The following is a 26,345-nucleotide window of genomic DNA, read 5'->3' as shown; positions in this document are numbered from 1 at the left end:
CTTCCCATTTGATTAACACAATTTAATGCAGCAATAATGCCAGGGAAGTTCATTACCAGGGAAAGTCTCTGATGCAGGCTGCCCACAGTGTCTGGGGACAGGGTCTTTTTATTTAAAATGCAATCAAGCCCGTATGGTGAGAGGATCTGTGAAATCCTTCCTAAGCTGGGGAAGGTGGAATTGCCATTTAATGTAGACAGACAAAAATCCCTTCTGTTTTTACAGCTTTTGGAAATGTATTCATGCTGTCTATGAATATTTAGTGTGGCTTGTTATGCTGAAAACCTTAGGATGAGGAAAACTGAAAAGGACTGTACCCTCAGGGTGCTTACAGCCTAGAAGGGGAAATGGACATTGTTCAAGACGAGACAGGCCAGGACGTCATGAATGGGTCACACCTAGAGTGTAGGAGCAGGTGGTGTAACACTTGTCCGGGAAACTGGGGAAGACCACCACGAGGAGGTGACATAGAGACCAAACTCAGAAGCATGAGTAAGAGTTGATGTGGAATAAACGCAAAGGGAGAGGTGGCGCTCTGGAGGTTGGGAAACTCCTGTGTGAGTTACGAGGCAACAGGAAGGCCCCCCTGCTGGCAACGTTGTCAGGCTGTCCACCTGCCTGAGGCAGACGGGGCAGGGGACAAGTGGGGATGGCACTGGAGAAGAGTCCTGACATGCCTCAGGCCCCAGGCTGCCTCCGTCTTGCTCAGAGACATCCTGGTGTGAACAACAGAGGGTCTCCCTCGTGGCCAAGGAAAGATCAGAAATGTGTGACCTCTCAGCCTGGGCAATACGGTGAAACCACGTCTCTACAAAAAAATGCAAAAATTAGCTGAGTGTGGTGGCACATGCCTGTGGTCCCAGCTTCTTGGGAGGCAAAGGTGGGAGGATTGCTTGGGCCTGGAAGTTGAAGGCTGCAGTGGGCTGTGTTCACACCACTGCATTCTAGCCCGGGTGACAGTGAGATCCTGTCTGAAAGAAAGAGAGAAAGAGAGAGAGAAAGGGAAGGAGGGAGGGGAAGGGAGGGGGGAGGGAGGGAAGGAAGGAAGGAAGGAGAGAAAGAAAAGAAAGAAAGAATAAAGAAAGAAAAGAAAGAAGGGAGGGAGGAGGGAAAGAGAGAGAGAGGGAAGAAAGGAAGGAGAAGGAAGGAAAGAAAGAAAAAAGGAAAGAAAGGAAGGAGGGAAGGAAGGAAGAGGGGGAGGGAGGGACGGAGGGAGGGAGGAAGGAAGGAAGGGAGGAAGGAGACAGAGTAAAAAGGAAAGAAAGAAGGAAGGGAGGAAGGAAGGAGAGAAAGAAATTTATGGCTTCTAACTCAGAGCATTCCCTGCTTCTCAGCCCCATGAGGACCCTCCTCAGCTCCTAGGAGGGGAAGACGACAGCCTGGAAGGTCCAGGCTGGGAGTCCATCCCTGAGTCACCTGCTTCACTTGTGTCTCAGTTTCTGCCTCTGCAAAATGAGCTCACTGGGGTCACTCTCTGCTTGCCTTGCAGCACTATTGGATGGAAAACCTAAGAGAGGAGACTCAAACAGTTTCACAGAGTTCTGGAGAAATATCAGGGCTAATGAATGGTAATCAATGGCAGAACCCCACAGGGTGGGAACCAGATAGGCACTAGCCTGCCATGAGGAAGGTGCCTTGAACTACATGGAAACTGGGAAGATTCAACCCCACTTCCAGGAATAAATTCGAGTCTCGTGAGGAGCTGAGGCTCTGAAATCGTCTTTGTGTCACCATAGGCTAAGTTATGTTGCAGTAAAAACAAACCTCAAGTCTCTTAGTGCCACAGAAGCTTATTTCTTGTTCGCACGAAACCGGCTTCAGGTCTGGGCAACCATCCAGGTCCACCGTCCTCGATGCCACGGGTCAGCTGTCAGGGGGAGGGAGGCTGCGGCCGACAGCCATGGGTCATCAGAGTCTCACTGCACCTGGAAGTGGCACGACCCTTCCACACTCATTGCAGCTGCCAGAGTGGGTCGCATGACCACACTCACGCTCAGGGGTAGAGGCGCGCCATGGTCCTGCGTGGCTGCGGCGTTTGGGAGAGCGGTGCTCACGGCCACTGTCCTCCTCCTGGGCCTCCTCAGGTGCCTTCACAGGACTCTAGGCATGGTCCATTCCCAGCCCTCCCTCCACTCGGGACAAAAGCTAGACCCTGCGGTAAGGAAGGAGCTTTCCAGTCGGGCACCCGCTGTGTCTCCAACCCACTCCCCGTGAAGCACCAGCGCCAGCCAGACGCGACTGCTTTGAGTATCCTCTTCCTGCTTCCTCTGCTCTGTGGCTCTCAGCCAGCTGCTTCCGCCATTGGAACCCACTCCTTGCCTTCACAGAAAAACCCCTGCCGAGGGCAGGCATCCCTGCTTTGCAAGCTGCCCTGCCCCTGCCCTTCCTCTCTCCAACCCCAGCCTGGGCCAGCTGCTTCTCCTCCAGTCCTGACAGCGTTAGGGCCACTCTGCTGCCTGTCCCTGCAGCCCTGACCATGGGCATCCTGCTTCCTTAGGCCACACACCTCCTTCGACCCTATAACATTTATCACCTTATAACATGCTATGTAATTTGTTTCTTATGTATGTTTATTTCCTGTCTTTTCTTTTGGAGTCCGGACTCCACAAGGACAGGGATCTTGCTCTGTTTCATTTGCAAATGCATCCCACATGCCTAGCCTGGGGCCTGGCACTTATTAGGTGCTCAAGAAATACGTGCTAATCATCCCCAAGGAATGCCTAGCCATGCATTGGCTCCCCCAGGTGTCCAGTGCCCAGAGGATGAAAGCCTCTCTTTTCAGATCATCTTGCTTGCATTGAGAGGCTAATAAACCCTTCTGAAAATGCAGGATCTCCTGGTCAGCATGTCTGCCCACCAGGATGTTAATAGTAAATGACAATGCCTAACTCAGGCCCAGTGAGAGGAAGGGAATTGTTGAAGGGTGTTTCCCCCTGGGCTGCTTGCCTCTGGCCAGGGAAGCCAAAGCAAAGTCTGGGAGAGGCCATATGAGCAGCCCAATGAGAGGGAAGCCCAGAAGAACAGGGTCTCCAACCCCTAATAATCCTTAACAGAAGAGAAGGACCAGCTCTTTCTCATTTTCCCTGAATGGCAATGGCAGAGGCTGCCTTCGGAAAGCACAGATTACTCTGATTACCAGATTTGAACCAGAAAATTAAAGTAGAGGCTAGAAAGAGGAAAGATAAAATACACAGATCAGATGCGATGGCTCACACCTATAATCTTAGTGCTTTGGGAGTCCAAGGCAGGAAGATTGCTTGAGGTCAGGAGTTTGAGACCAGCCTGGGCAATGTAGCAAACCTTATCTCTACAAAAAGTTTAAAAATTAGCCAGACATGGTGGCGCACACCTATAGTCTCAGCTACTTGGGAGGCTGAAGTGGGAGGATTGCTTGAGTCCAGGAATTTGAGGCTGCAATGAACCTGGGCTTGACTCTGTGGTCTCCAGTGGAGAGGACCAGACTGCAGGGCTTGTCGGAGTTTCCTTGCCATTTCCTGGCAGGGGTGAATTCATTTCTCATCCTGTACATAAATGTCACATGCAACCTTAGGAAAGCACTTCACTTCCCTATTGTAGACAGAAGACACATCTGTAATTAGCCTCCTCTGTTGGAGGGAAAATACCTGCATGAGCGAAGAGAATTGAATATAGGGAGGAGAGCCTCTTTTCACAGGCTGAGTGCCTGCGCTGGGCTCTGTGGAGTCACTTGGACCTTGCATGGTGACAGGGACTCTGCTGACAAGCCCTTCATCTGCAGGAAGGTTTATCTGCCAGGGCTTTAATAAACTCTTCATTATAGCAGCTCACAGCTGGTGACCTTTACCCTCTGTGGGGGCCTCTATGTGTCACACACTGTTTATTCACTGCCTCGGGACTTCCAGGCAGGAAGGTGGAGACCTGCTGTAATTCGATAAGCATCTGGGATATCCAAGTACAGACTCTAGCCCCTCTTCCCCTTTGGACAACAGAAATAGTTTGCTGATGTTTAGCATTTCTTCCTCTCCTGCTCCTCTGCGGTAGTCATTATACGCTCATGACTTCTTTCTTTTGGTTTGTCACCTCTGTGGGTGAAAGGGAGGGGATGGGCTTGGGTTTGGCTACTGGCAGCACATGAGGAGTTAGTCCTAATGTGGTGGCGTCTCTTCACATGACGCTCTGACCTTCCCACGGGCCTCCACGTTTGTTTTGTCCTTACAGCTTACTGGCCAGGAATAGCAGGACAAGGTATATTCTATTTGCAGATGGAGCTGTTCAGGCTCAGAGAGAAGCTGTGATCTGCCTTAGCATCCAGAATGAGCTAAAGACAGACTTAGTGAAAACCCAGCTTGCCTGGATTCTGTTTACTAAGGTGTCTGGCAAATATTTAGTGAGTTGCTACCCTGTGCCAGGCATTTTTCTAAGGGCTGGAGAGATGCTGATGAAACAGGCAAGGTCTGTGCTCAAGAAGGGCTTACATTCTTGGGTATCCATCTGAAAGGACAGGTAGTTTTAGAATATTCTCTTGCTTTTCTGCCAAATGGTGATGTTTTCCTAATTTGACTTCAAAACAAGGCTTAGGATACAGCACTGTCATTTGGAGTCTCTCTTTCTCTCTTTTTCCTTTTTTCCCTTTTTCCTCCTTTTTTTCTTTCTCTTCCTTTTTCTTTTCTATTACAACCTGGTGGGGGGACATACAAATTCATTGCCACAGCTGTCTACTCCTTTTCTTTCTTTCCTTTCTAATGATCTCAGTAATTTTTGATATAATGCACCAAAGGCTTTCTTGCACAGGAACAAAAGGTGAAATGTTAATACGATTTTATTTGGGCTCAGACTGGATAAGGAAGACCTTTTGTTTCCTACCTTTCATCTTCAAGTCGGCACCCGTTAATTAAATCAAGCCTGTGGAAAGTGACCTTTGGGGGATGGGGACTCCTGAGAATAGAACACATTTTAATCAAAAATAGGAAATAAATAAATAAGCAAGAAAACAGCGATTAGACAAAGAAACACTCCGAAAACTTCCAGATGAGAGCTCTTGAAGGAAAGGTGATTTGTTTTTTAGGGGTGGTGGTGAAAGTGCATACTCTGCTAATGAGCCACAACCGTCCTGCAAATGGGGCCACTTGGACAAAATCATTCACTGCTTCCTTCAGTACATCCTAGGACAGGGAAGGGGCCCCTGCTGATTTTACACCCCCAAGACCACCAGGGTGCTTTTCCTGCAGTCAGATTGCAAAAGGGGCAACCCCAATTCTCTGAGCCCTTGCCTCACCTGGCCACAAGGGGGCGAAAAAGAGTTATGTTCATTATTTTTTCCTCTGCGTGCAGATGTAACCTGTGAGGCTGCTCACCTTTGGGCCAGGTGTGTCTGATGGATGACTCCGTCTGCTGGGCTTGGGGAGACTAAAAGGGTGCTGGCCGTCTGCCTGCTCATGGGAGTCAGCTTCACCCCAAATCTGAAAATTCATTATGCTGGGGGCAAGACACGCTCCTGCTGTACAGGAAATAAATGGATGGGAGTACAGTGGCAGGTGACAGTGTGGGCTTTGGACGCTCTGGGATTTATTTTCTGTGTGATTTTAAGTGCACTAGTTAGGTGTTTTGAGTCTCAATTTCGTAAACTATAAAATGGGGATAATAATCTCACTTTCTAAGGTTCTTGAGAGGAGTCATTTAAATTATAAGTTGGCATGAAAGTGACAGGTGCTCAATGCAGAATGGTCACTATGATGGCTCTGTCCCTCTGCAGCTCCACCCTGCCCACAAAATGCTTTGCCTGAAGAGAAGCCAGGCACATCCCACTGCCTTTTTTTTTTTTTTTTTTTTTGTATTTTAACAGAAAGTTATACTTAATTATATAGTAAGTCTTCTAATGGAAGTTGTCTTTTTTTTTTTTTTTTTTTAAGACAGGGTTTCACTCTGTCACCCAGACTGGAGCACAGTGGCACAATCACAGCTCACTACATCCTTGACTTCCTGGGCTCAGGTGAGCCTCCATCTCAGCCTCCTGAGTGGCTGGGACCACAGTCACATGACACCATGCTTAGCCAATTTTTGTATTTTTTTTGTAGAGATGGGGTTCCGCCATATTGTCCAGGCTTGTCTCAAACTCTTGGGCTCAAGTGATCTGCCTGCCTCGGCCTTCCAATGTGTTGGGATCACAGGCATGAGCCACTGTGCTGGGCCAGAAGTGGTCTTTGAATCTAAATATATACATATGTGTGTGTGTGTATATATATATATATTTGTTCATTCATTCATGCATTAACTACTGAGTGCCCAGCATGTGGCAGGTACTCTGGAAGTGCTGGGCATAAAATGTAGAGTAGAGAGCAAGTCCAGAGCCTGTCCTCATGGAGCTCCTAGTCTAAGCCAGTGATGTTCAATAGAATGTTCTGTGGTGACAGAAATACTTATCTGTGATGTGCAATATGGTAGGCACTAGCCAATATGGCTACTGAGCACTTGAATTGCAGTAGTGACAGGAAGTGTATTTTCATTTTAAATAGTCACACATGACTAGTGGTTACTCGATTGGATGGTACAGGTCTAGAGGAGAAACATGAAAATGTTTAGTACAAGGCCTGGCATACAGTCAGTACTCAATAAGTGCATATTTCCTTTCCCTCCCTCCACTATGTGGCACCTGGTACCATATTCGTTAACTCCTCTGCTGCTGTTACATGCTCTTGAGAATGAGTAAGGTCATCTCAAATAGACTCTAGAAAGACAGGCCTCAGTTTGGATTGTTTATGTGTGCCTTCCAGGATCTTGTACACAGTAAGTGCTCTTTAAATGCCTATTAAAGAGACAATATGGTGTAGGAAAGGGAACACGTTTTGGAGCTAAGAAGAAATGAATTTACATCTCGGATCCATCACCAATTGCATAACCTGAGCAAGTAACTCAACCTGTCTGGGTCTCAGCTTTCTCTCTGTTCAAAGGGGTGATGATGGGCTACTCGATGGGGTAGCTGTGAAAACAGATGAACTCATGCTCAAAAAAACCCAGCATGGATCCTTACACAAAGCTGCTCTCCAAACAAGAGAAAGCCAACCAGAAGACAAACAATGGCTCCTCTTCTTTGAATGTTCCCAGCCTCGCAGATGTGGGCCCTGTAACCATATTTGCTGAGTGTGACTCTGTTGTCCTGGCTGTGATGACTTGCCAAGGGTTTAGCATCTGATTCCAGAATAAGCAAATTGTATTATTCACCTGTTTTTGTTGTTGTTGTTATTATTTATTTATTTATTTATTTATTTATTTTTACAGTAGATCTAAGGAGAGAAGTCCATCTCTTCTCTGCTAATCCCAGCCACAAGAACTTCTCAGTACCGAGTTACCCCTTAGGTGGAGGAAGCTGGTCTGCAGTAAGAAATAATAAAATCAACAACTCATGGAAGAGAAACTGAAATACGTGGCGGGAAAGAGCATGTGAGTCCTGGAGATGTTCACGCCCTGACCCCTGACCACTGACCCACCTTGCAGGCCCAGTAGAAGCCCTACCACGTGGCAGGAGGTTCCTCTCCCATCCTTCACAGACATTTTCTTTTCTACCTGAGCAGATTTGAGCCGGGTTCCTCTCATTTGCAATGAAACAATTTTGAATCAAAGCAGCAATCATCCAGACATGCCGTCTGTCTCCTGTTCATCTGCATCCCATCAGAACTTTGCCTTGAACCCTGTCCTGTCTTCTCTTCCCACACCTGCTGTGGCATAACTCAGAACCTGGAGTGGTTTTGGGGTTGGGGGGAGTGCTATGTCCCTGGGAGTTAATTAGTGCAGTTGGAGTCATTTTCTGTAATGTTTATGTGATATTGCCTCAGGACAATTTAGTAGCAAAAGAGCAAGCACAGGTGTCTCTGAAGTGGCCCTCTGAGAGGTAGCCCCATGTGTGGAGCACAGAGCAGGCTGAATCAGGAGACAGGAACACAGGTACAGAGTTCCCACCTGAATGTTCACCAGGGTGAACTTGGGCACGTTATGGCCTGGGCCCCAGTTTCCTTGCTGGCAAAATGGAAGTGACAACATATCATGCCTGTCTCATGGTAGGTGCTGTGGGTTTGGGTAACAGATTTCATGAATTCAGCAGGCCTTTATGGATAGGCTGTCCTGAGGATGGTACTGTGTGCTCATGCAGAGCATTTTGAGAACTGTAGCCTCTCTCATCCATCTTCAATCCCTTCCCTTAAGGAAAAACTGGGAGGTGCATCAGGGGAGGACAGTCTTAGATGTTGGGTGGACCCAGGAGGCAGGCGTCTCATAGCAGTCTCTAAACTTGCGTGATAACTGAACGGCTTCCCACCGCCCCCAGACCAGCTCACACCTCGGGCTCATCTTTCCCTGAGGTGATTGTTATACAACCCTCCTTCCCCAGACACCCACTCTGTTCCCTGCTGCTGAGGGTGGGGACCTCTTTCCCTTTTGGAGATCCAGAAACAAGAGGCTTGCTTATCCCATAGTCCTATAGTTTCTTGCTCCTGCCTTTCCTTTCTCAACTGTCCAAAGCCAGGATCATTGTTGCCTTGGGTCCTGTTGCTTCTTGATCTTACACAGTCATGGTTTCTGGGTCCTTCTTTGAGTATTCCCAACTGCAGTCGGCTGACTCCAGGCATGGGCAAAGCCACACAAACTGAGAGTTGACAGCCTTGCCTCGGTCCTGGTCCCGGCTTTGCTCTCAGACCTTGGGCACGTCAAATCTCACACTCCCTGCTCCTCAGAGTCCTCATCTATAAAAGAGGGATAAAAATACCTGCCCTTCTGACCTCACAGATAGGAAATTAGATTAGAGCTGTGAGATGCAGCAAAGCACTATGTGACTGCAAGGTGCTAGTATTATTTTTTATATACCCTTAAAAATCTTATTACAAAAATGATATATGCTTATAGGAGAAAACTTAGAAAATGCAGATAAGAGAATGATGAAAATAAAAATGGTCTGCCATCCCATCATCTACAGAGGAATGCTGTAAATAATTTAGTGGATATCATTCTAAGATCTACACCTATTTACCTGAAATAGGATCATACTCTTTGTGCTATATTTGCAATTTGATTTTTCACGTAATAGCAGGTAATCACTAGAAGGTATGTGCTGCCAGAAATTAAACGTGCAGGATTTCCTTCCTCAATTCAGAGCCAGAAAATCACACTGGAATTGTTGAAAGTCATCTTCCCTGTCCTCCAAAAAGTAGATGTCCCATGTCTCTTTGACACACTTGGGACCCTCATTCTGGAGGAAGGGCTGTGGCCCAGTGTCTGGGGAAGGAGGATTATATAATCAGACCCTTGGTGCTTTGAGGGTAAAGAAGGTTTGCCCTCTTTGTTTACCCTGCTTGTTCTATGGAGGAGGATCCCTGGGAGGTAGAGGTTGCTGACCCTAGTACAGAGAGGAGGTAGGAAATGGATCCAGGGCTGACCCAGCATCCCTGGGGCTGCCTAAATCCCTAGGTGGTGGGGGACCAGGAAGAAGAAATATGAACTGCACTCCTGCATGTCAATTCTAGGAACCTCCAGGCCAACCTTGGCACTGAAGGAATGCTATTGCTGTCCCTCCCTCACGAACAAGATGGCCTCTGCAGTGATCTAGACTAGGAAGAGACAGTAGCAGCAGCTGACCAGCCTTTGGCTCAACAGTGTTGGATGGCCCACAGCAGTGGCACTCACATCCTTCTCCAGAGTTTTCTCCATGTGGAGTGCTGGATTGACCTTCTGTTCCCTCTGGACTGCATTAAATCCCTCGAAATCCGGGGCAATTCATGATTGGTGGAGACTTTAAAAGAAAGAGACTAACTCCTCTACCAGTCACAAAGGAGAAGGATGGAACAACTTGCCAGAAAAGTGTAAACGGCGTCATTACTTGTAGTAGGTTGAATGGTCGCCCCCAAAAGATATGTTCACCCAGAAGCTAGGAATATGACCCTATTGGAAGAAGGGTCTTTGCAGAGGCAATCAAGTAAAGATCTTGAGATGATATCCTAGATTTACAGGCCTGAGATCCAATGACAGGCGACCTTAAGCAAAACAGAAGGAAATTTAAGACAAGGTAGGGGGAACGGAAATGCGGTTTGGAACATCACAGTTCCTGCATTGGAGAGCAGAGAGAGAAGTGTGAATCTGGAGCTGAAAGTCAGCAGGTGTGATATCTGGCACAAGAGCCAGTGGCTCTGTCCATGTCCACTTCTGGTTTTACAGTGTTCTGTGGACCTTGCAGGCATCTTTTAGGCTTCCAGTAGGTCCATTTTTGTCAAGGCAGCCAGTGTTGATTTTTATTGCTTGCAACCAGAAAACCTACCAAGTACAGATATTAGCTTATGGGTTCCTGACACAACTCCATGAAGAAAGTAGATAGTGTGATTCCTGTTTCACAGATGAGTAAACTAAGGCTTGAAGAAGCTAAGTCTCTTACTCAAGCCTTGATATGGTTTGGCTCTGTGTCTCCACCCAGATTTCATGTTAAATTGTAATCCTCACATGTTGGAGGAGGGGCCTGGTGGGAGGTGATTGAATCATTGGAACAGACTTCCTCCTTGCTGTTTGCACCATCGTGAGTTATCACAAGATCTGGTTGTCTGAAAGAGTGTAACACTTCTCCCTTAATTCTCTCTTCCTTCTGCTCCCACCATGTAAGATATGCTGGCTTATCTTTTCTCTAAGTTTCCTGAGGCCTCCCCAGCCATGCCTCCTGTACAGCCTGCAGAACTATGAGTCAATTAATCCTCTTTTCTTTATAAATTGCCCAGTCTCAGGTAGTTCTTTATAGCAGTGTGAGAACGAACTAATATAAGCATGATCAGTGATGGGGTGAGAGCGAGATCCAGTTCGTCATCTAAGATCTTTCCTCTCTACTTGCTTCTTACCTGGCTTATGAGCACCAGGAAACAGAAGAAGCTTCTGAACTTCTCCAGGATTGCCGATGAGCCCCACTTTTGGCCAAAAGTCTGTGTATATTCTTTGCAGTCAACTGTTGGAATGAGTCTGTTTAAGCCGAGTGTCGGTCTGTCCATTACCTTGATGGAAGAGAAGTGAGTGTAACAACTTTAAGTTGTTGAAGCAACAACAATTTAAGGCAATTGAATTTGAGATAAGAGGCCTTTAAATTTATTCCTGGAATGACTTTGAGATGAGTTTGAGAGACAGGGAATGTTGCTTTCCTTCCAAACCGTCTCCCGCCTTGTTTCTCCAGTAATCTCTCAAGTGTCATAAAAAAAACTCTGGGAAAGTTTGTTCCCTAAGAGGGCTCTTTGCTGTGGATTCAGGGTGAAGTGAGGGTTTTCAGTCCCTGAAATGAATCTCTTTAGGCATTCTTGAAAGTTGGCCATAAACACACATTGTCGGGTAAGGTGTCTCTGAGTACTCTGAAATGGAATAAAATCTCTCCATGGTTTAGAAAATAAAAAAATGACTGAGACACCATTCTATTGATTGTTTCCCCCAGTCTCACACCACAGGGTGAATAAATTATTCTTAGAGGTTTTGTACAAATTACTCAATAAAGTCACAAGCAATGCGCCTGGCAAATGCTGTCTGCTTTGATTCCAAGTTTGTAAGGCAGGAACTGCTGTTAAAAAAGACCTTATGGGTCACGGAACCCAACTCTTATGTCACAGGTATGAACAATGGGAACGGAGATTGGGAGACTTACCTGGCAGTCACAAAGCAATTTGGTGGCAGAGCTGAGATTAGAACTCAGACCATGGGGCTGTGCTACAGAATCTCCACATTTGCAGTTATGTGAGGTAGGAAGGAGTCTTGGGTGGGGGGGGAGGGTCTCTGTGATGGTTGGTTTTATGTGTCAGTTAGACTATGGGTCCCCAGACACCCGGTCAAACAGTATTCTGAGTGTGTCTGTGAGGGTGTTTATGAATAAGATTAACATCAGGATCAGTAAACTCGACAAAGCAAACTGCCTTTTCCTATATGTGTAGGCTTCATCCAGGTAATTGAAGACCTAGATAAAACAAAAAGGCTGAGTAAGAGGGAAATCCTTCTGCTTCACTGCTTAGAGCTAGGACATTGGTCTTTTCCCACCTTAGGACTTGAACTGAGACGTCAGTGCTTCTCTTTTATTTTGTTTGAGACAGGGTCTCAAGACAGAGTCTTGCTCTGTCGCTCAGGCTGGAGCGCAGTGGCACAATCACGGCTCATAATAATCTCTCCCTCTCTGGCTCAAGTGAGCCTCCTACCTCAGCCTCCTGAGTAGCTGGGACTACAGGTGCACACCACCACATTTGGCTACTTTTTTAGTTTTTTTTTTTGTACAGATAAAGTCTCACTATATTGCCCAGACTTGTCTTGAACTTCTGGGCTCAAGCGATCCTCCCGCCTCAGCATCCCAAAGTCCTGGGGTTACACATGTGAGTCACTGTGTCTAGCCATTAAAAAAAATCACTTTTTTTTTAAGAGATGGGGGTCTCACTGTGTTGCCCAGGTCAATCTCAAGCTCTTAGCTTCAAGCAATCCTCCTGCCTCAGCCTCCCAAAGTGCAAGGTTTATAGGCAGGAGCCCCTGCACGACTTCAGCTCTTCTTGGATCTTGATCCCGCTGGCTTTCGTACTAGAGCTAGACATCAGCTCTCTGAGTCTCTAGCTTGCCGGCTGCTGATCTTGGGACTTCTCAGCCTCCACAGTTACGTGAGCCAATTTTTAATAATAAATTTCTTTGGGTGTGTGTGTGTGTGTCTGTGTGTCTGTGTGTATGCATATATATATATATATATATATATATATATATATATATATATATCCTGTTGGTTCTATTTCCCTGGTAAACTCTAATACAGCTCTCATAAGTTGGAAGGAAAAGTGATTATTTACCCAAAATCTTGACTTCTGAAGAGCTGAAAAAGATATTCAAGAAATAGCCAAACTTCTTGGATTCCTTGTTTTGCCTGTTTTGTTTAATATAGAGTAACTTTGGCCAATAAAATTGCTGTTATTTCTCCAACTACATGTGTAGATACAGTTTAGAGAAGAGGTTGCAAACGACAGCTTCAGATTGGTTGCCCTAAAGGTGTGTTCTGTTTGGCCCACATTATAGGCTTTCTTCCCCTCCCTACACACGCTGTATTTTTGCAATTGTTTTTAGCATACTGTGTCTAAAGTATTGTTAAATTTACATTTAAAAAGCCAAGAGATTACACACAAAAATCCCATATTCTTGCTTTAAAAACGAAGATCTGGGAACACTCGGCTCCTAAATCTACATGATCCATGAGTACTAAGTCGCAGTTGTTGCCAGTTCACTCTAGTCCCACCCTTCCCAAATGACCCCAGATGCTGGAGCTGAGGGTCAGTGTTATTTGTTTCCTTGGTTATACCAGCCAGATCAGTTGTTGAATAATTCAGAATATCTTTGGAATGAGGACCTTGGTTTAATCCATTATCATTTCTTAGCTACTAACTATAATCCTGGAACAATGTTAGGAGGTGGCAATGCAAAGACAAATTTGACGTGGCTTTTGCCCACAATGAAATGCAGTCGCAGAGAAGAGGCTTCTCAATTCACATTTTGTAGTCTCATCAGGTACACGGGTGATGAGGTTTGGTTGGAGCAGGTGTGCATTGGAGAGAAGCAAGGGTCCAGTAGAGAGGTAGGGCAGTGTGAGGGCCATATCTGTGGATGTGGGGGTGTTGTGGAATAGTTTCTGAGTGTAAGTATTGCATGATAACAACAACAACCACAAAATAACTGTGATGGAGAACAGTTGTCCACAAGGCACTCCTCTTCCTCCTGAGCACTCAGCTAGACTATGCTTCCCAGCATTCTCTGCAGTTAGGCAAGACCATGTGACTGAGTTTCCACCAAGGGAACAGTGGGTGGGAGTAATAAGCACTTCCAGGCCTGGCTCTCCCAACTCTCCCACATGAGAGCGCCCATCTTCTTTCTCCTCTCAACAATTGAATAAATGGATTCCAAGGCTGTGGTGTATCATGGAAACAGCCTCGATCTCTGAATCATTGTGTGGAGAGGATACCTGCTGTGGACTGTGATTTAAGCAAGAAAGAAACTTTACTTTGTTCAGCCACTGAGATTCTGGGATTTATTTATTACAGTAGATGTCATTTCCTTAACTAAAAGCAGAAACAGCAGGAAGAATGTATTAAGTGCTTACTCTTTGTTAGGCAATGTTCTAAGCGCATTTCATGCATTATCAAATTAAATCATCACAATTCTATGATGTAGGTATCATTATTATTATTGCTACTTAATAGTGAGGAAACTGAGGTACAGAGAGGTGAAGTCATTTGTCCAAAGTCACACAACTACTAATTAGAATCTATGCTTTATGGCAGGGTTATTCTGGAGCAGAGGAGAAGCATGGAGAGAGAAGAATTAAAGGAGGCAGAGAACCATCTGAGTACAAAGTAAGTTGACTTACAGTTTCGTGTGGGTCTCCTGAGTCTAATTCTGAGTCAGTAGTGATTCAGAAAGGCAGGACATGGTGAGAACACTGCAGGCCCCCATGCTTCTCACACCCATGCTGGGCAGGACAGGGCCTTGCAGTGCAGGAGAATGATTGGGATCCAAAGTTGCATCCTCAGGCTTGAGGACTCTTTAACATCACCAGAGAGCCTCTGTTTCTCTCTGGCTTCCAATGCAGTGAGTACATAATTTCGATAGAAGGGCCTTTGAGGAGGACGTGTCGCCAGAGCCCAGAGATGGTATTCAGGTGGGAGAATCAATTTGGGGCCTCAAAAATCAACCCTGCTGGTGCCTGCCCAGACCAAAGAGGAGGGGCTCTGGGGCTCAGACAGTGGCCCCGGCCCTTGCTGGGGTTTATTTCCTGAGTTCTGGGAATTCTGCAGGAATCTCTGCAAGAGTAGTGACTCAGTACAACTCCCATCAGAAGAGACTTTGCCTGCAGAGGCGTTTCTCCTCCTCATTCCCAGGTCACACTGACCCAGAGTTTGAGCTCTGTCATCAGAGGAGGCAGAAGGGAGCAGTGCGGGCAGCTGTCTTTGCTCTCTGCAGCCAGATCCAGAGCTCCCCTGGGGGGACTGCACTAGATCAAGGGTGAGGCAAACCGCCTACCCTGCCTGCTGCCCTCTGTTCCCAAGGTCTCACACAGTCAGCCAACAAAGCCTCAGTGAGCACTGACTTTGTGCCAAGCACTCTGCCTGAGAGTAGGGAGAGCACTCTGAGCCCACAGGTGAACAAGAACCTTCCTCTCCCTCGAGAGCTCCCATTCTCCTGCAGGGAGATGGCTGGAAAGCAAGGGAATGGATGGAGGAGATCTTTTCAGAGCTAAGGGACATGGTGGCCCTGTGAGGGTCAATGTAGCAGGGGGTGGTGTCAGGGAAGCCCTCTGAGGAGCTGACACATGCAGAAAACAAGAAGCAGGCCAGCCTGTGAGCACTGGGGAAAGTACCCCTGGAGGGCCCGATGAGGACAGAGGCCCTGTGCTGGGAGGAGCTGCTGGGAATGGCATAGAGTCCAAGCTACAGCAAGGTGGCCGGGGGCTGGAGGGGGTAAATGGGAAAGGAGAGTAGAAGTTGGCAAGCACAGAGGGGCCCGGTCATGTGGGCTGTGTGGCTACAGAGAGGAAGGAGCACCCACCTCCACTCTCTCGTCTCTGGGGACTCTGGGGAACGAGATGCCTAATAGGTGACCCAGTGCCCGTTCTCTGGAGAAACTTGCGCCACTGCTAGTTTCAAGGACTTAGGTTTATGTGGGAGCATTTCCTGGGGTTGGGGGAGACAGTATAATGAGATAGTGACAGCCATGGAATCTGAGAATCTTAAAGTCAAATGACCTATACTTACATCTCCAACATTCAAAATTCTAACCACGTGGACTTGAGCATCTTACATAACTTGGGTTCTATTTTTTTTGTCATCTGTGTAAAAGGAATAATAGTATACCTACCCTTTGGGGCTCTCGCGAGGGTTCAATGCAGTCATGTATTCTAAAAGTGAGCGGTGTCATGCTTCATAAATAGTAGCCATGGTTGTTGGTAATGGTTAATGGGATATGTCAACTATTAGGATGGTTTGTTGAGGAAGGTAAGTTCTTAATCTCCACAGTCCTTTTGGAATTACGGTCCTATTAAGTCATTCTTGCATAGCTATAAGGAATACCCGAGACTGGGTAATTTATAATGAAAATAGGTTTAATTGGCTCACGGTTCTGCAGGCTATATATGCATGGCACCAGTATCTGCTCAGCTTCTAGGGAGGCCTCAGGGAGCTTTTATTCATGGCTGAAGGCGAAGTGGCAGCAGGCATGTCACACGGCCAGGGTAGGAGCCGGTGCGCATGCGTGCATACGTGAGAGAGAGAGGGAGTGAGAGAGTGAGAGACAGAGAGAAAGAAAGAGTGAGGTGAGGTGCCACACACTTTAAACAACAAGACCACCAAGCCATGAGAGATCCGGCCCCATCAACCCAAACTCCTCCCACCAGGCCCCAGCTCCAACATTCCATGAGGTTTGGAGGGGACATCCACACTCCATCAGTGGTGACGGTGGTGAAAACACTGTTCCATATCCCAGGCTCTGTGCTTACTGATCTCAGTAAATCCTCAGGATCCCAGGAAGAAAGAACTCTTCTAATCCCATTTTTCAGATGAAAGCAGCAATGCCCAGAGAAGTCAGTTGATTTTCTAACTATCCCATGGCCACTGCATGGCAAAGCCCAAACGGGAAACACAGTTGTGTCTAACTGGAACCCAAGACCATGGCAACCCTGCTAAATGGTCTCTGTAAGAATTCTCCCCTTCCTCTTTGAGTTCTCTCAGCCCTATCCACATGGCATATCCCTCCCCACCTCCACACAGGAGACGCTGCTTTACATTTGTGTTTCCTGCTTCTCTCCTTAAAGACATGTAGTGAATCTACCATTTCTAAAGCACCTGCAGTTTTTCAAGGCCATGCACTTCTATCATCTTCCTCAACCATCACTCCAACCACCAGCCCTCCCCAGGCGTGTCAGGCAGGGCTCTGAGAGGCTGAAGCACAGCTTGTCCAGTGACAAGGCTGGGACCAGTCCCCAGTGCCCTGATTTCAGTTCAGCTCTTCTGATGGACAGCACGCTGGTTCCTGGCACCTGGAGCTAGAACAGACACTCTCAAAGTCATTGCTGAGTTTGATTGAAATGAATTGGGAGGGAGATGGGTTCCAGACATGAAAGCAGGGGAATGCAGCATCCCTGGACATTCAGTCCCAGAACTGTCCTTATCTGCAGGCTTCAGCTCACCAGCTGATGGCCTTGATGTCATGACCAGGCTTGGGTTGAGCCAGGCCTCCGGGAAAACCCAGCCAGGAGCCACAGTGTGGGAATCCACTGCACAGACACAAGCCATGACGGCATCTCCTGCCTGCCGGCCAAGCTTCCCTCCCTCCTCCTGCGGACGGACGCCTCCACCCCAATCCTCACCTCAAGCACCAGCAGGAGCTCCCACTCTCCTCCTGCCCCCACCCTGCTGCCATCTGCCAGGCTGTGCACTGGCCTAGCTGTGCCTGGGACTGGGCACCAAGCCATGGCAGCACACGGACCTGCAGGCCGGGCGGCCGGGTGAGCATGTGTGAGCCCTGCATGTGCTGTGAGGTTGCAGCACAGCCAGGCTCCTTGTGAGGGGGGAGGTGGCCATGTGGCATGATTGGCAGGAGGGGCGGGGGTGGAGGCCTAGGAGGGAATGCAGGCAGGGGGCACACTTCTGCAGCTGCCCCAGTCGGACCCCCAACCTGCGTTGGGATCGGAGGAGTGGGTCGAGGAGAAATGGAGCAGCTGAGCTGAGCTAACAGCACAGCGTCCTGTGTTGCTGCTGAGTCAGCTCCGGACAGACGCGGAGGGGCCCAGAGCCCTCTGCCTCTTTGCAAAAACCTTTTTTTAGCAACAAAAGAGTGGCTCCCATTCATTGAGCACTTATTGCACACTGGGCACTATGCCAAGCAGTATCTTTAATGGTACCAAATTCTTACCACAACCCCATGAGAGGCTACTACCATCCCCATTCCATGACAGAGGAAGAGAAGATTTGGGTTGCTAAAAGTTATTCCGCCCGTAAGTGTGAAAGCTGGAAGTCAACACCAAGGCTATTCAGCTCCACACACCACGTTTGCCTCCTGATGGTGCTGTCCCCAGCATCCGGGTCCTCCATACTGAGGAGGCTCCTGCTGGCTCCCTGCGACCTGTGCTTTCTTAACAGAGCACTTACAGTTTGCTCAAATGTGTTGGATGTTAGGGGGGAGCAGATGACAGAGATGGTCTTCTAGCCACTTGTCTCACTGAGAGAGTAAAAAATGATCTGGCAACCAAGCAAACCCAGCTGACAACTAAGCAGAACAGCTAGACCAGAGCCCTAAACCCTACTGACAATGAGACCCACCAGGAAAGCTTAAAAACTACCAACGCTCAAGACATACCTTGCCTCCCTGAGTCCAAGTCTCTAGGAGAGGGTGCTAGGATCTGGACTATTAGAAGGTTCCAGGCAGGTCCAGTGACAAATCAGCCCTGAGATCCTCTAAGGTGGTGAGTTCATGGTACCAAAGCTCAGAAGGAGAAATCTTTCCTGGAGGTTGGTGTGATCAAGGAAGTCTTTCTGGAGGAAGAGAAACTCAAGCATGCACGCGAGTGCACGTGTGTATGTGTGTGTGTTGAGGGGTGTAATGGGGAGAAGAGAGGGTGTTTCACATGGCAGATGGAGCAGGGACAATAGGCATGAAGCACTAGGGGCAGGCAGGAGCAGCATGTGTTTGTGGATGGAGGGAAGGCCCATTCAGTAAGAGCACAAGGATGAGAAGCGAAGCAAGAAGCAAGAGGCCAGTCATTGCTGAAGGCTGAGATGCCAGCCTGAAGAATTCCATTTATTCAAGTCAACAAACATTTATTGAGCACTACTATGTGCTGGCCACTGTTTTAGCCCCTGGAGGTTCATCGGTGACTAGACAGATGGGAAGTGGCATTTTAGCTGTGGGAAGATAAGTGAGGGTGTACTGAGTGAGAAGATGATGCTATACGAGGCGCTGGGCATACACTCCTTAGGGAGCGAGCAGGGGCTTGGTTGATGTGAGGGGAGGACGCTGTCTGGAGGAAAAACACCACAGGCAGAGGCAACAGCAGGAGCACAGGCTCTGCCCCGGGGCAAGACGTGCCGGACGTGCCTAGGGAACGTCCCTAAGTCCAGTGTGGCCAGAGCAGAGTGGGCAAGGGAGAGGGTGGTGGGCTGTGCTGGACTCTCTTGGGCCTGGCAGAGCAGGGAACAGCATTTAGATGAAATGTGAAGATCTCACGCCTTTCCCACTTTGGGATCAGGCCCTATTTGTAGACTGACTTGAGATTGTATGGCTGGAGACGTGAGGCCAGTGTGGGGTCGAGGGGCCTGGGTGGGGAAGAAGCTCCCGGCCCGGCACACTTCTCCTGAGATTCCTAAGGATCTTCTCTCTCCTGAACTCCAGCAGCACTCTCTGCACCCCCACCTTTGCTCAAGCTCCCACACCTTCCTTTGTCGCAATGATTAGCTTCACAAGCCACCTTGCTGCCCAGCCCTCCACAGAGGAGCCCACCCTGCCCACACAGAGCGTTGGCCAAACTCCCGCCCCAGCTGTGTGATGGCTGTCCTCAGGATGCCCAGCTTGGCGCTGAGTTCTCCTCCCCAATCCCCTCAGCAGCCCTTCTCTTGATGCCTGGAGTTCCCGAGAAGACAAAAGACATGGCTCTAATGGCGGCTTTGTTTCATGGGCAGGCAAATTTGAGTGATTTGTCTCCTTCACACTTACAATTTACTGTACAATTGGCCCGATGCAGCAGCATTAAGAAATTTAATGTTTTTAAGTAAAAGCTAATTGATTGAAATTAGGCAGGTGGCAACAGCTGCAGAATGGAAAAAAAAAAAAAAAGCACATATTTAACTGATGAAGCTCAAGTCAAACTGGGTCTAGCCATGCGACCACTCAGCTTGGAATGATGTGAGCTGTGTGTGAGTGCACACACATTCCTGTGCCTGCAGTGCGTGTGTGTGTGTGTGTGTGTGTCTGGTGAGAGCATGCATGGTATGCATGTAGTGTGTGGTGTGTGTGGTGTGCATGCATGTGTGGTATATAACGTGTATGTGTGGCATACATGTGTATGTGGTTTGTGTGTGGGTATGTGTGAAGTGTGTGTGTGTTGGTGTAATATTGTGGTGCAGGTATGTGTGGGGGGCATATATGGAATGTGTGCATGTGTAGTGCATGCATGGTGCACATATATGGTGTATGAGTGTGGTGTGTGTGTGGTGTTGTGGTGTGTGTGTGTGTGGTGTGTGTGATGTGCAGCTATGTGTGCGTGGGTGTATATGGTGTGTGTGCCCATGTGTGCAGTGTGCACTCGGTGCATGTGTGTCTGTGTGCATGTGCATGCCTGTGTGTGGCGTGCATGTGTTGTGTGTGTGTGTGTGTGTGTGTGCGCACGTGCATGGTGGGAGAAGTGGGAATCAGATTACTCTCAGAATCTAGAGGTTCATCTGACACAACTGCCCAAGCATCCAAGCATGATCTCCACTCATCTCATTCCTTAATCCAGCGATATGCAGAAAAGCCTTTTTGACAAACTTTTTTATTACAAAAATTCTTTCTCAGGTATCCTGCCAAAGTAGCAAGGTCAGGGAGGGGGACACACAGGGAAGAGGGCCAGGACCCATGTCATCACCAAGACATCAGTGCCAAGCTCCCCTTCTTGGGAACTGACATTTTGACCAATTCTATTTTGACTTTATTTTGGTGAAGCCACCTAATAGCCAAGGCAGAGCTTAATGTAATCAGGTACATGGAGCTCTGGCTGCGGAGAGCCAGCATTTCCACTGTGCTGGGGGAATCAACTCATTAAATACATGCAAGAAGGCACACACGTTCTCTTCCTGGGGGCGCTGGAGACCCCGCCTGGTCCCAGGCTCTGTGGAAGAAATAGCCTCATTAAGGCTGGTAGATAATAATGCCCAACACTGATTCAGCGATTCCACACGCTTCAATACATTCCCTCCCTTTGTCCCTACATATTGAAAGAAATCACAAAAGGTATTTACATAGCGAATCCCTTTTCAAATATTTTCCTTCAATCAAACCAAGGCCAGTTCCACATATATTGAATTAATCACATGTATATTCTTATAAACGCAAGCTCTCACGATCCATTTTTCAGGATCTTCCTTCTCTTTACCTGTCAGTTCCTCCCCTCCCCTCACAAGCCCTATATTCCAGCCACACTGACCTTCTTTCTACCCTTAACATGTCAAAGCTCGGAGCCCATCTTTGACTGGGTCCTACTTCCGTTTAGACTTGCAGTATTCAGTGTTAGCTGATATTCTGATTTCAGCCCAAATTTTATCTCCTGACAGAGTCACAGCCACCTTAACTAAATTGGTACCTTCACCCTCATGATTGTGTCACAATACACTGTGCCATTGTCCTGTGTTGTGGCCATGACCCCAAATTGTCACGTTTCTATTGATTCTGTTCCTGTTGCTACTTTTGAATGAGGATCCGCAAACCATGACCCATGGGACAAATCAGACACATCCAGCCCACTGCCTATTTTTGTATGGCCCAAGAGGTAAGAATGGCTTTTATATTTAAATGTAAAAAAAGAAAAAGTCATACTTCATGCTGCAGAAATGATACGCTCTTCAGATTTCAGTGTTCAAAATTACAGTTTTCCTGGAGAACGGCCATGCTTATTTGTTTCTATATTGTCTATGGCTGCTTTCACACGTCCACGGTAGCAGAATTGAGTGAGACCGTACGGGCTGCAAAGCCTCAAATATTTACTACCTGACCCTTTCTGGAAAAATGTGCAGGCCGTTGGTCTAAATGAGAGCTGTAAGCAGCAGAGATTTATCTGTCTTGTTCATTTTTACTATTTGCTGAACAATTTTGCGTTTTCCTTGGTCAACTCCTTTTTTTTTTTTTTTTTTTTTTTTTGGCAGAGTTTCACTCTGTCGCACACACTAGAGTACAGTGGCATGACCAGAGCTCATTGCAGACTTGACTCAACAGGCTCAAGGGATCCTCCTGCCTCAGCCTCCCAAGTAGCTGGGACTCCACACACCACGACGCCCAGCTATTTTTTTGTATCTTTTGTAGAGCCGGGGTTTCACCATGTTGTTCAGGCCCATCTCCAACATCTGGACTCAAGAAATCTGCCCATCTTGGCTTCCCAAGTGCTGGGACGACAGGAATGAGCCACCACAGCCAGTCTCCCAGTCGACCCTTAAATTGGCCTTCAGGACTCAACTAAGATCCTGCTCTCACAGCCCTCACTGACCTCACCCCCAAGGCTGGGCTGAATCTTTCTCCCTGTGTGCTCAGGGATCCTGGGCTACCGCTCTCACAGACTTGGCAGTAACAGCAGCTGCCATTTGTTGAGGCTGCCCTGGGAAGGTCAGAGCTCCATGTTACTTTGCTTGCATTTTCTTGGTCTCACCATATTCCAGTAAGACAGTTACTGTTAGGAAGCCCATTTTACAGATTAGGGAGATGAGGCACAAAGGTTAGCAGCCCAAGGTCACACAGCTTTTAGGTGACAGGCAGAAGTGTGAACTCAGGCAGTCTGACCCTAGAGCCACACGGATAACCACCACAGGGACACTTTGGTAGTCTTATTCTCTTATTCGTCTCCCCACTCAGAAGAGCTCCTTGTGGGTGGTGCTCATGCCTTATTTATTTCTGCATCCCAAGCCTGATGGAGTAGGAGCCTAAAAATAATTGAGTGAATCCATTTCTGCTGTGCCAGCAAATTTGTGCCTGTCCACCATTTACATCCGCATTCTTATTTCCCATTCCTACAGACAGGATTCATTCAAATATTTCTTCCCCATGAGGATACTCAGGATAATGCCAACATCCTCGTTGGATGCATGGGGAAACTGAGGCTCAGTAGAGTTAAGAGAATTGCCAAAGGCCAGTGAGTGGCCACTTCAGGATAAAATCTCAGTCCCACCTTGACATTTCACCAGACCCAGCTCTTTGATCTGTGGACAGATAAACAATCTTATTGACAGGTAGACCAAGGGGTGTATAGTCATGCCACCTTCTTTGTTATCAAGGATTAAAACATGACCAGCTCCCCCACCCCAGGCAATTTACCCAAGACACTAGTGATGGTGATTTTGCCTGACAGGTACTACCCAGGCACACACTGCAATAAAGGGCTGGCTTCCACCCCATTCCACCCTCTCCCTCCCTCTTTCCGCACACAGGCTCCTGCTTCCAAGGGCACTGGCTTCCTGACCAGCCAGCCATGCTCTAAAGCACAAACAGGGTAGGAAATGAAAACCCCGGGAAGAGCAGATGATGCGGGCGGGAGGTGGAGGTACCTCCACTCAGTGCGATCTGTCGGCTCCCCAGGCTGGCGAGAAAAACTTAAACATTATTTACTCAGCCATGTGCGAGTTAAAACCAATATCTGCCGGCCATCTGTTCAGCCCAGTGACCCTTTGGAATTTCACGTTCCCCGCCCCATGACGTCAGCATCATTCCTTCTCATCTCTCTGGCTGCTCCCTCCCCCAGGGCCAGGATGGGAAGGGGAGGGAAAGGTCCGTGGTGATCAGTGCAGCACCACAGAGCTCCTTCCAAATGCACAGCCATGGAGGTTATTGCTAAACTTGCCACACTTGGCGATTGGGATTACTTGTGCCTTATGAGGCTTCTATCATATTCAGTGAGAGCCCCAGATCCTGCCTCATTCTCTTCCAGTGGCCCCGACTCTGAATGGCGTGACCTTGGGCCAGTGGCTTCCTAGTAGTGCTGAGTCTCGGCTCCTGATGGAGGGCATGGGCCAGCTCCTCTTTAAAATCCCCTTCAGCTGTAATGCCTCCCCAACCCCTCCTTCTTGGGTTTTATATCCCATTTCTGACTCAGAACCCTTATACCAGACATTGCCACATTCTCCTCCTCCAGGGAGGCTCCATTCCCTGCTGTGCCCATTTATCCATATCTGCCAAGGAAGGCTCCCCACCACGTTGCCTTCCTGTTACCTGGCAACCACCATCACCACACAGGGCTGCTAGCCTGCTGCCCCGCCTTCCACGTGTGCACACACTTACATACTCAGGGCCTGGCCAGGGAGACTGTGAGGCCCAAAAGCCAGCTGTGATGCCTGAGCAGGAACCAGGAAGGAATGCACAGGGAACAGGTCCTGGAGCAAAGAGCACTGGGTGGAAAGGAAGGACGGTGGCGCTCCAGCTGCCGCGCTGAGGCCCACGGCTGCGCGCCCTTGCATAAACTCTTCCCCGGTCTCAGCTGCAGTTTCCCATGTGTGCAGCCAGGGTGATGAGTTCAGTGATTCCTTACCAGCTCTCCAATACAATTATTTTGCACAAGAAAAGACCTGGGTTATCCTGGACGATATCTGGAGTTGGGCTGTGGCCCTGCCGCATTTCTCTAAATGCAGACAGGAGTTAAGGCAGTGACTGAGGTCAATTAGGTGGTGGCCATGACTCCCAGCTAATGGTGTGCTAGGGATTCTTCCCAGCTCGGCGTTCAGTGAAGTTATGTCAGGGGCCTGGACACAACGTGGGCCATAGTGGGCGTATTTACTTCATGAAAATTGGCAAGTGCTACCAATCAAGGCTTTTTTTTTTTTTTTTTGAGAGCTAGTTGTTATTCATTTATCAGCACACCTGCTGGTCTTCAGCCCCTTTAGCCTGCGGGAAGATTTCTTAACAAGGGAACTTCCTTCCCTCCGGAGTTTCCCCCAGTGACTTCCAGATCCGTGTGTTTTAGGGAAGGCATTCCATTGCCCACTGCGGGCTTTCCTGTCTGGCTTTCCCCTGACGTGGGTTTCCAGGAATGCAGCTACAGAATGGGGAGAGAGAAGTGAAAGGGGCACTTGCTTTTAAGGACTACCTGTTCACGGCAGGCCAGAACAAATTGCACAAAGGCTAGATTATTTATGTACTGTTAGGAAGACTCATTAATATCAGAGTGTTAAAATATGTAAATAGCATAAATATGTAAATAGCATAAATATGCCCCACATCCTAATTACTGTTTTGCATGATCAAGTCATTTTCTTTTTATGACATTTTATGATTGTTCAGCTGTGTCAGCGAACGCTTAGCACAACCTCCTACCGTGGGTGATGAAGCTATGGAGTTTTCCCAGTTTCCTGTTATTGGCCAGGAATGTCAGGGTGGGGATGGGGGCGGCATCAAGGCAAAACAAAGCCTCCCTGTCCCTATTCCAGGTGCCTCCGCTGTGGAGGAAGACACCCATTGTTGGAGATTCTTTTTGTGTGAACAACATATGTTCCTGCTTCCTGGCATTTTCCCCGATGTTCTGTGATCCCGATTCTGGTGGAGGCAGATTTATATGCAGGCTAATGAGAGCTGACATTTCTCGTTCTGGTTGCTACACTTGCTGTGTTGATTTAACGCAGGTGTCAACCAACCGCAAAGCAAGTTTCCCTGAACCTTTCTGTAAAGCAACTTAATGGTCACAATTGGAGAAGCTGCCTGCTCCGTGAAGCACGGTGACTTTAGGGATATCCATCCAGGACCCCAGAATGGAATTCCTCTGCTCAGCTCCAAAGGAAGTTTCTTGCTGGCATGGAAGGCTTTGAATTTGATGACCACTTTGCTTTTGTTGAAGCCTTAGTTTAAACCAGAGGTCTCACTGGGTGGCCTGCAAACCAGTTACTGTTCATAGGCATATTTTGTTTGGCTCTCACAGTGTTAAAAAATGATTTTACTTGCCAATTTTTAAAAATTGGGACATTTCACATAAAAACTTAGATTTCTGGCTACTCTGAACAAATACAGGGACCTGGAAGTGATTGCCTGACATTATCACGAGACAACCTCTAACTAGGGGCGCAGGAGTGCCTATAGCAGAGTGGTTAGGATATAGCTTCAGGCTTCATTCAGATGGCCTGGGTTCAGATCCAAGCTCCACAGCTTAATTGCTGTGTGACTTGGGCCATTTACGTAGCTTCTCTGTGCTTCAGCCTCTTCATGTGTAAAAACGGAGATACCCTGTAGTTCCAATGGTATGCAATGATAAGAACTCAGGACAGTGCCTGGCACTTACTAAGAGCCGTATAAGGTTCATTCATTGTGACGAGCAGCTATTTTCTTTAGATGGGTCATATGCATTTCCTGTGTGAAACTCTGGTACTTTTTTGAGCTAAGACACAAGATGTGATGGAGAGACTACCTTGTGGTGAGCCTCATGAAGCTTCCAGGCATCAGTAATATTGAGGATAAAGCGTTTGGGGTCCTTCTGCACAGCTGGAGAAGAAGCAGAAGGGAAAAGGAACACCCTAAGAGTGCTCCTCGCATTTTTACCATCAACCGTTTACAGCAGTCAAGGTCCAATGTATTCCCCCAGATGACAGGTTCACAGAGCACACAACTCCGAACTGGAGATTATTAAAGATCGGGTGTTGCTG

General features: G+C 47.9%; 1 long non-coding RNA gene across 1 annotated transcript in view; it reads left to right on the top strand.

Moving 5' to 3' along the window:
• Positions 1 to 26,345, top strand: part of LOC141581662 (uncharacterized) — a 142,085-nt gene that overhangs the window by 18,184 nt on the left and 97,556 nt on the right. The window contains exons 2-3 of the long non-coding RNA XR_012514446.1: positions 7,255 to 7,416; positions 14,277 to 14,348. This is a non-coding gene — a long non-coding RNA (uncharacterized LOC141581662). The remainder of the gene's footprint in view (positions 1 to 7,254; positions 7,417 to 14,276; positions 14,349 to 26,345) is intronic.

Source organism: Saimiri boliviensis, chromosome 1 (genome assembly GCF_048565385.1).
Source record: "Saimiri boliviensis isolate mSaiBol1 chromosome 1, mSaiBol1.pri, whole genome shotgun sequence".
Lineage (NCBI taxonomy): Eukaryota > Metazoa > Chordata > Mammalia > Primates > Cebidae > Saimiri > Saimiri boliviensis.
This window is presented reverse-complemented; position numbering and strand designations above follow the sequence as displayed.